The sequence below is a fragment of the Mirounga leonina genome, unplaced genomic scaffold (genome assembly GCF_011800145.1).
Source record: "Mirounga leonina isolate KUSES-001 unplaced genomic scaffold, KU_Mleo_1.0 Mir_179, whole genome shotgun sequence".
Taxonomy (NCBI): Eukaryota; Metazoa; Chordata; class Mammalia; order Carnivora; family Phocidae; genus Mirounga; species Mirounga leonina.
This window is the reverse complement of record NW_023270466.1, coordinates 4,583,254-4,591,052: the sequence shown is the minus strand read 5'-3', so window position 1 is coordinate 4,591,052 and position 7,799 is coordinate 4,583,254.

The following is a 7,799-nucleotide window of genomic DNA, read 5'->3' as shown; positions in this document are numbered from 1 at the left end:
CCTTCCTTCCTTCCTTCCTTCCTTCCTTCCTTCCTTCCTTCCTTCCTTCCTTCCTCCTTCCTATTCTCCTCCTCCCCTCCCCACTCCTCCTTTTCTTTTCTTTCTTTTTTCCTTTCCTTTCCTTTCCTCTTTCTTTCTTTCTTTCTTTCTTTCTTTCTTTCTTTCTTTCTTTCTTTCTTTCTTTCTTTCTTTCTTTTTCTTTCCTTCTTTCTTTCTTTCACAGCAGAGATCACCAAGATGCTGAGAAGTTAGGTTATTTGATCAAGATCACAGCTACACTATAACAAAACTGTGATTTGAGCCCAGATTTGTCTGATTCCAAAATCCATACTCTCTTGTATTCCTTGGAAGATATAAAGTTTTGTAGCTTTTAAAAATATATATGTATGTATGCCTGGAAAGTGCTTTTAAGAAGATGGCCATCTAAGCACAGACTTTTCTAAAACAGAAAGAGACATTCTTTAATGCCTGACTATGAAAACACAAATCACTGGCATTTCTGCATTTGAACTTCTGGGTAATGAATTACAATAGTTATTGAGGGCTTACTGCAACAAAGTTTTAAAAATCCTATTTTCTCTTCTTTTATGGACCACTTCTAAATTTACCCACTAAACAAGTATTTATTGGACACATACTCTCATAACAATTGATTATTTATTGTCTTGCATCTGAAATACTCTGAGTTGAACCTCCAACAAGGTATTTGAAACAGAAGTAGTCATTTCTGAAAGAAATCGAGCTTTAAAAGCATATAGCCACGTGCGAAGTACTTGGCTGGGAATTTTATTCCTTGCCATCATGGGTTGGACTAGGAGCCCAACTCAGGCTGTACAAATATGAATCAGTTTCAATGTTTCCAGTTTCACTTTCCTTTGTTGAGCCACCATCTACAGGGTAGACCAGAAGATAGACAGTTCAGAGGTATCTAGTCACTATTCAGTCATTTATATTTTAAAACTCAGTCCAAGACGGTTTAAATTCTGAAACTCAGAGTTTCCTTCCAATTAGCACTGACAAGACTTGAAAGCAGCTTGGGGCAGAGAAAGGCCTCCTCTATGTCTCTGTCTCTCTCCATCCTCCTCCTCTTCCTCCCCCTCTCCCTCATCCCTTCCTTCCCCCTTTTCCTGCATCTCTTTCTCGGCTCTGTGTGCCCTCAACACTGACCCCACCAAAAGAGCTTCTGCTTTCATCCTTTGCCTCCTCTCTCCCTCCCCTTTGATTTGTCTGTGCAAGCAGTACCCCGATCTCCTTCCTTCCTGAGTCTCTGTGACTCAAGGCTGAATGATGGAAAGGACGGCAGGGCAGGCAAATGAATAAACAAAACAAAGTAGACCACTCGGAACAAAAAATCAGTGGAAGGTATTTCAAAACCACAGTACCCACTGCACTTATTTTTTCCATGTCTTTTCCCTTACTCTTAAATTTCAGGAGTGTATCTGTATTTTTCACCACACTGCCCCAGCAAAGTGCCTAACCTAAAGTAGGCCCTCATTGAACGTTTGTTGAATGAATAAATTTCAGTGTGGAAATATCAGTATGGTCCTGGGTCTTGATGAAAGCATATGACAAAGGGGAAAAAGACAGATGAACAGGACAGAACTTCTTGGCTTCAGTTACAAGGTACTGAGCATGAATGATGTGCCAGGCAGCTCTGTCTGGGTTCAGCTAGACACACTGAAAAATAAGCAATGTTCTGTGTCCTGAGTTGCTCATAGACTAGTGGAAAGACAGTGTAATGAGTTGTAGTGTTGTTGTTGTTTAACTTGTCCAAATTCTACAACACAGATACTACAAAATTGTAATAAAGATAATGAGATGGAAACATGCTAGACTTTGTAATCAAGACAAATGCCATCTGGGAAATGCAGGGAGGAAGCTTTCTTCCTAGTCACAGTGAAGGTGAGGAAAGCTATGGACAATATTGTCTTCAGCATCCACATGGAAGGAATTAACGTGACATGCAGTTTTCTTCATCTAGAAAGCTCTACCAAGGAGCTGGGCTTGTATCAATTAGCCAGGTTGCTATAAAATGCCCTGTGCACATTAAGAAACACTGTATTAAACACATTATGAAAACTTTTCACTATTGGGTAATGTATGGTGATAGTTCTTGTTGGAATAATTTGATTTTGGGGGGAAGGAGTTTAAATTGGAATTAATAAAATCAAGCTGTTTTCCTTCAACTCACTGCTTATGCTATACCAATTGATGTTCTGCTGAAGTAGTGTAATAGAAATAGCTATTACTTGACAAGTCTTATACTTCACAGGAACTGCTATGAAAATTTTCCAGTTGACATTAGACTTGGAGTCTAAATGCTTTCTCTCCTTTAAGACAGAGCAATAAAATGGAAATAAAAAAGTGAGGTGTCAGCATAAAAGATACATGGGCCAAGCAGCTCGATATGGTAGCTACTCGCCATGTACGGCTCTTGAGCGCTCGAAATGTGGCTCAACCTACTGAGGTGTGTGGTAAGTGTAAAACCACACTGAGTTTCACAGACACAATTCCACACACACACAAAAGGCAAAATATCTCATTAATAATTTTTAATATTGATGACATGTTGAAATGATAGTATTTTGGATATCTTGGGTTAAATCAGTAAATCACTAAATTAATTTCATATGTTTCCTTTTCCTTTTTAAAATGTGGCTACCAGAAAATATGAAGTTACATATAGGTAGTTTGTACTATTATCTACTTTTCCACACTACTTCAGACTGTGATGTGGGGAATATTCTCTCCTCTCTCTCTCTCTTCTTATTTTTTTTTAACCAGGAATTGGGAAAGTTTTCTATTCAGAGCAACTGACCTGTTTTAAAAGGAAATATAAAAGACATTTAATTCAGTTTTCTTATGTTTTATTTTTGAAAGACAAAGGTATCTAAAATGTCATGCTCAACTTATTTTAAAACGAAGAACAGAACTTTTAAAAAAAAGGTGAATAAAGACTCAAAATCCACTTCAATTCATGTAATGGCTGAGGAAGAGGAAGAGAAGGGGGAGGAGGAGGAACCTGAAATGGCAGAGAGGCGGACATGCCTTGGAGGAGGAAGAAACTTGTCATTCCCCGAGAGGATTAATTTTATGCTAATATTCCAAGAAACCCTGAAGGAGAAAGGTATGCCTAAGACACAAGCAAATACCTTCTTGGATCATATGCCGATTCTCCATGGTAATTATGGTTATTCAGATGAATTACCCCAAATTACACACAAGGGATGCACCAAAGTGTCCCCCAGATTTCCCTTCTGTGGTACAGCCACTCTCCCAGGGATGACAGAAGACTCCCTCCCTGGAGCACAGAATGGGCTTTTCGAGTCAGGAGTCAAGGCGCTGCTGGGTGAGAAGAAGGAATAGCTGCAGCATCATGCATCAGCATGTTTGATGGTCTCTCTAGTTGCAGGCACTTCCACAAAAAGCAATAACCATAGAATCGTAGAATTGAAACACCAACCTGACCTCCTGGCAGCATTTTCCCAGGGAAGAAGGCAAGAGCATTTGTTGGGGTTCAGTTCTCTCTGTCATGAAACTGTCATGGCCCCTGGGCCTTGGAAAGAGGCCTCCTTACAGGGAGGATGGCCCTCTTGCACTCAGAGCAAAATAGAGAGAGCTGTGGGTGTAGGACTCCTGGTTTAGGTTTTCTTTCCCCATCTGCAGGCTCAGTAGTGGCGGTCAGGGGTGATGCTAAGAGCTGCTGACTCTCCCCTCAGGTCCCCTTTGCCAAACATTGCCGGCCCATCACCACAGGGTCCAGAAGCAACAGATAAAAGCTCTTGTCCTAGGCTTTGGGCGCTGTTTTCCACTCCCACTACCAATCTGAAGGCCACAAAATGAATTCCAAAGTATCTGCTTAATTTCAACACTGTTATTGCTGTTATATATAAACAATGTTTTAATTTGAGGTATTCTACAAAACAAAGTAAAACAAACAACTGCAAAAACAAATAAACAAAGAAATCATTGACTTTGAGATGAAATTGATCCACATGGTTTTATTTTAGTTCAAACGTCACTTTTCACAGCTGGAAAAGCCACACTAGCAAGAGGCTGGGTAACTTTTCTGAGCCATGTCACCAGCTGGGATCAAATGTGCTCTTATCAAGGGCCCTTGGGTCTCTCTGTCCTCCCCAGTTGCCCCATGGGTTCTCCAGGGGGGCTTGGGCAGAGTGGAGAGGGTAGGACATTCTGGATACCTGGGTCCTGTCTGTGAGCATCATTGACTTCCTGCCCTACAATTCCCAGCCAGAGCATCTGCTCTTCATTCTACCCAGAAGCTAAACTCATTTCGGGCACCTCTAGGCTGAACTAACTTACCATGATCCACCTGCTTGCAGTTCCTTCTCTAAGCATAATGAACCACTGCCCACAGCATGCTACGTATTTGCTGTCCTGAATTCTACTCGAGCATCCTGTGAATTATTCTCTTACCATATGTGTTGGATGCTTAAGCAGAGTTGGTTGAATTGTTCCCAGACCTGTTTATGTCAGTTGTCCTTGTTATTATAACTAATTTAATTAAATATAACATAAATCAGTGAAAAACGAATTTGGAAAGAGAATTTTCTCTATCAAATTTAAGTCAAATGCTTTGAACAGTTATAGGAGACCTGAAAAGTTTAAGGGGGGAAAAAATCTTATCAATCTAGAGGGAGTCTGTGCTGATTATTTCAATGGTTTTCATTTAAGACCTGCTCCCTTTAAGAAAAAATTAAAACTGGAAATGAGATGATATGTATTATTGCTGTGGCTCATCTATGAAAACCAATGCAGAGCTCCAAACAGCTGTCCCTAACTCAAAGAATCATCCTTGGTCTTATATTAAATGTTGACAAATAAATGTAAATGTATACATTTTGAGTTAGAATAAATTATGTAAAGTGTGCATACTCATTTCAGTGAGTCCATAAAAACTGACTTTTCTGATTGACCTACCATGTATTTGTCATATCACAAAGATAAGAAGGTTCTATATTGTGAAAATCAGGAAGGGAGAAGGGCTTATATGTATTTCAAAGAATAAAAGGTTAATATCGGGGAGTGCCTGGGTGGCTCAGTTAGTTAACTGACTGCCTTCAGCTCAGGTCATGATCCTAGAGTCCCGGGATCGAGTCCCACATTGGGCTCTCTGCTCAGCAGGGAGTCTGCTTCTCCCTCTGACACTCCCCCCTCTCATGCTCTCTCTTTCTCTCTCTCTCAAATAAATAAATAAAATCTTAAAAATAAATAAATAAATAAATAAATAAATAAATAAAAGGTTAATACCTGTTGTGACCACCACGTGACTAAACCAACCATTTTTGTTGCCAGAAACTTCAAGGAAGTATTTTCCCATACTTGTTTCTCCTTAGGCCTTTAAAAAACTGGTTACAGAACACAAGTTTTGTTCCACAGATTAAGCTTTTGTTTTCTTGTTCCTTTTCCTCAATATTAACCTACATGCCTATAACATATAACGTTTCTGTTAACTGCCAGGAAGAAGGGCAGCTCATTTTCAGACTAAGCCTTCTGCCTAAGCAGCCAATAGAGTTTTCCTTCCCTTCCTTTATTTTCTGGTTGATATAATTCTAGGACCCTTGACAAAAAAGTAGTTGAAAAATATTAATAATTAGCTGATCAAATAGAGTCAAAGTTCCGAGGCAGTTTTGTCACTTACGCTAACTTTAAATCCTGCAGGAGTTCCCTCTTCTCTCTTCTAGGAATCCTTCACAGCATAGGAAAGTAATCATCCTAACTCAGACAAAACTATGCCCCTTTGGCCCTTCAGCAAAATGCTGTACTTAAAAACAAAATGTCCAACATTCCCCCAAAAGTATTTTGGAGCTTCATGGAAGACTCTCTCAGACTCAGCAGAATATAAAACCCCTTCTCCTGTCTCCTGAGAGCTCCATCTATCACAACAGAGAAATTGTCCTCTTATCCCCCTCCCTTCTGACCACTTCCCATCAAGCACCAACACTCAACCCAGGCTCTCTGGTTCTCTCCCTCACCCTGTTTCCTAGCTCTAAGAATCTCTCATTTTCTTATCTTCCAGTAACGTCCTTCCCTTTTCACTATAAATCAAGCAAGTCAAAACAGATACCTTTCAATATCCCCCCCCCCACTAATCCACCCATTTCCCCATTCTACATAACAAGTCTCAAGTCCAGAAAAGCGGGAAAGGCTTTTAATCCCTTACAGTAATTGAAGTTGATTTCTGTGTTGTTTACATGAACAGCATTGACTCTGTTATCTGCAGAACTTTGGTCTCTAATTCTTGACAACAGTCAGACAAAATTTTCTATGCATGAGATCTTAAAAAAGGCACATAATGTCCCTGAATGTGAGTTTCCTCAGCCTTAAATATAGAAAACGATCACCCCTCGCACTGTGAACATTAAATGAGATGCTAATTTGCAGAATGTTTTACAATGTAGAAGCACTTTCTCAGATGGTAAATCCATGGAATGGCAAAAGCAAGACGCTGAAGAGGAATTATGACTAATTGAAAGTCATGCTCTGGAATGTTTTCAGAAGGTAGGCTCATAGGATTGCATGAAACTGCCCAAGTTGAAGATGATAATTCAGCCTGAACTATTTTTCAAATGGTAGAGAATAAAATTCTTTTTAAAGGTAAAATCATCACTTTCACATCAATAGAAAATGAATACATAGCTAAGATTTCCATGTAACTATGAATTAATGAAGGAACCAGAAAGATATTACAACAATTTTAAAGGAAAATCTAAAGTGTGGAACATATGGCCTTAAGTAATTAAACAAGGCAGACGTCAGACTGAGGTGGGTACTAAGGTCTTGGCAACTACATAATCAAACCAGAACTTAAGCTGGAGTCAATTCCTATAAATGCCTCAAAGCTAAGAAATCAAACTTAAGAACAACCAATCACAAACAGCCAACTGGGCTTTCCCAAATAAGGCAACCGCTTAAGGTATAGCCAATCAAATAATTTGCTTTGCTTTGCTTCTGAGTCCAATCTATAAAAGTCTTTCCCTAGCTCCTGCCAGGGGAGCACCTTCAACCACTTTTGGTTAGAATGGATAAATTCTAACCAAATGGATAATGGATAAATTAGAATGGATAAATACAAGAGTCAAATAAACTCTTGTAAATTTTAACATGCCTCAGTATATCTTTTAACAGTTCATAGGTGGTCAGGAATGGCCCAAATAAATCTGCTCACCAGTTGCAAAACTGGTTTCTTCTGGGATGGGAAAGTGGGGAGAGAAATCATTGGTACATCCATTAGATACAATATGGTCAGTTCTCATTATTTGCTGATTCAGTATATGTGAATTCACCTACTTGCTAAAATACGTGGGTTAAAAAAGCTTCATTCGGGTATGAGTTATAGTGTTGTTGGCCATTAATTAAAGGCTAATGAATCAACACTGTTTATTAAAGAAGGTGTGTTTAAACAGAAATACACATAAAACAAGGTTATGTATTAATTGGTTGATGACAATGTAACCAGAGGCCCATAGGAACCTAATCCCTTGTTTTCCCTAAAAGCAATGGTTCGGTATTCACTAACTCAGTGTTCATGGCAACTTTATAGAACATAACTACTATGAATAATAAGACTTAACAGTATTTGTCCTTGGATAAGAATACCTGTATTAGCCACCAGGGATCTACAATTCACAGAGTTTTAAAATAGCTCAAAGACAATAAAAGACACAGATTACTCAGAAGGGTTCTCCAGGCAGGACACCCAGTAATGTTTTTGCCCATTTCAAAATCTTTCATGATTTTTTTAACACAGGAAAAAATCAGTTGTTTCAAGTAAACAA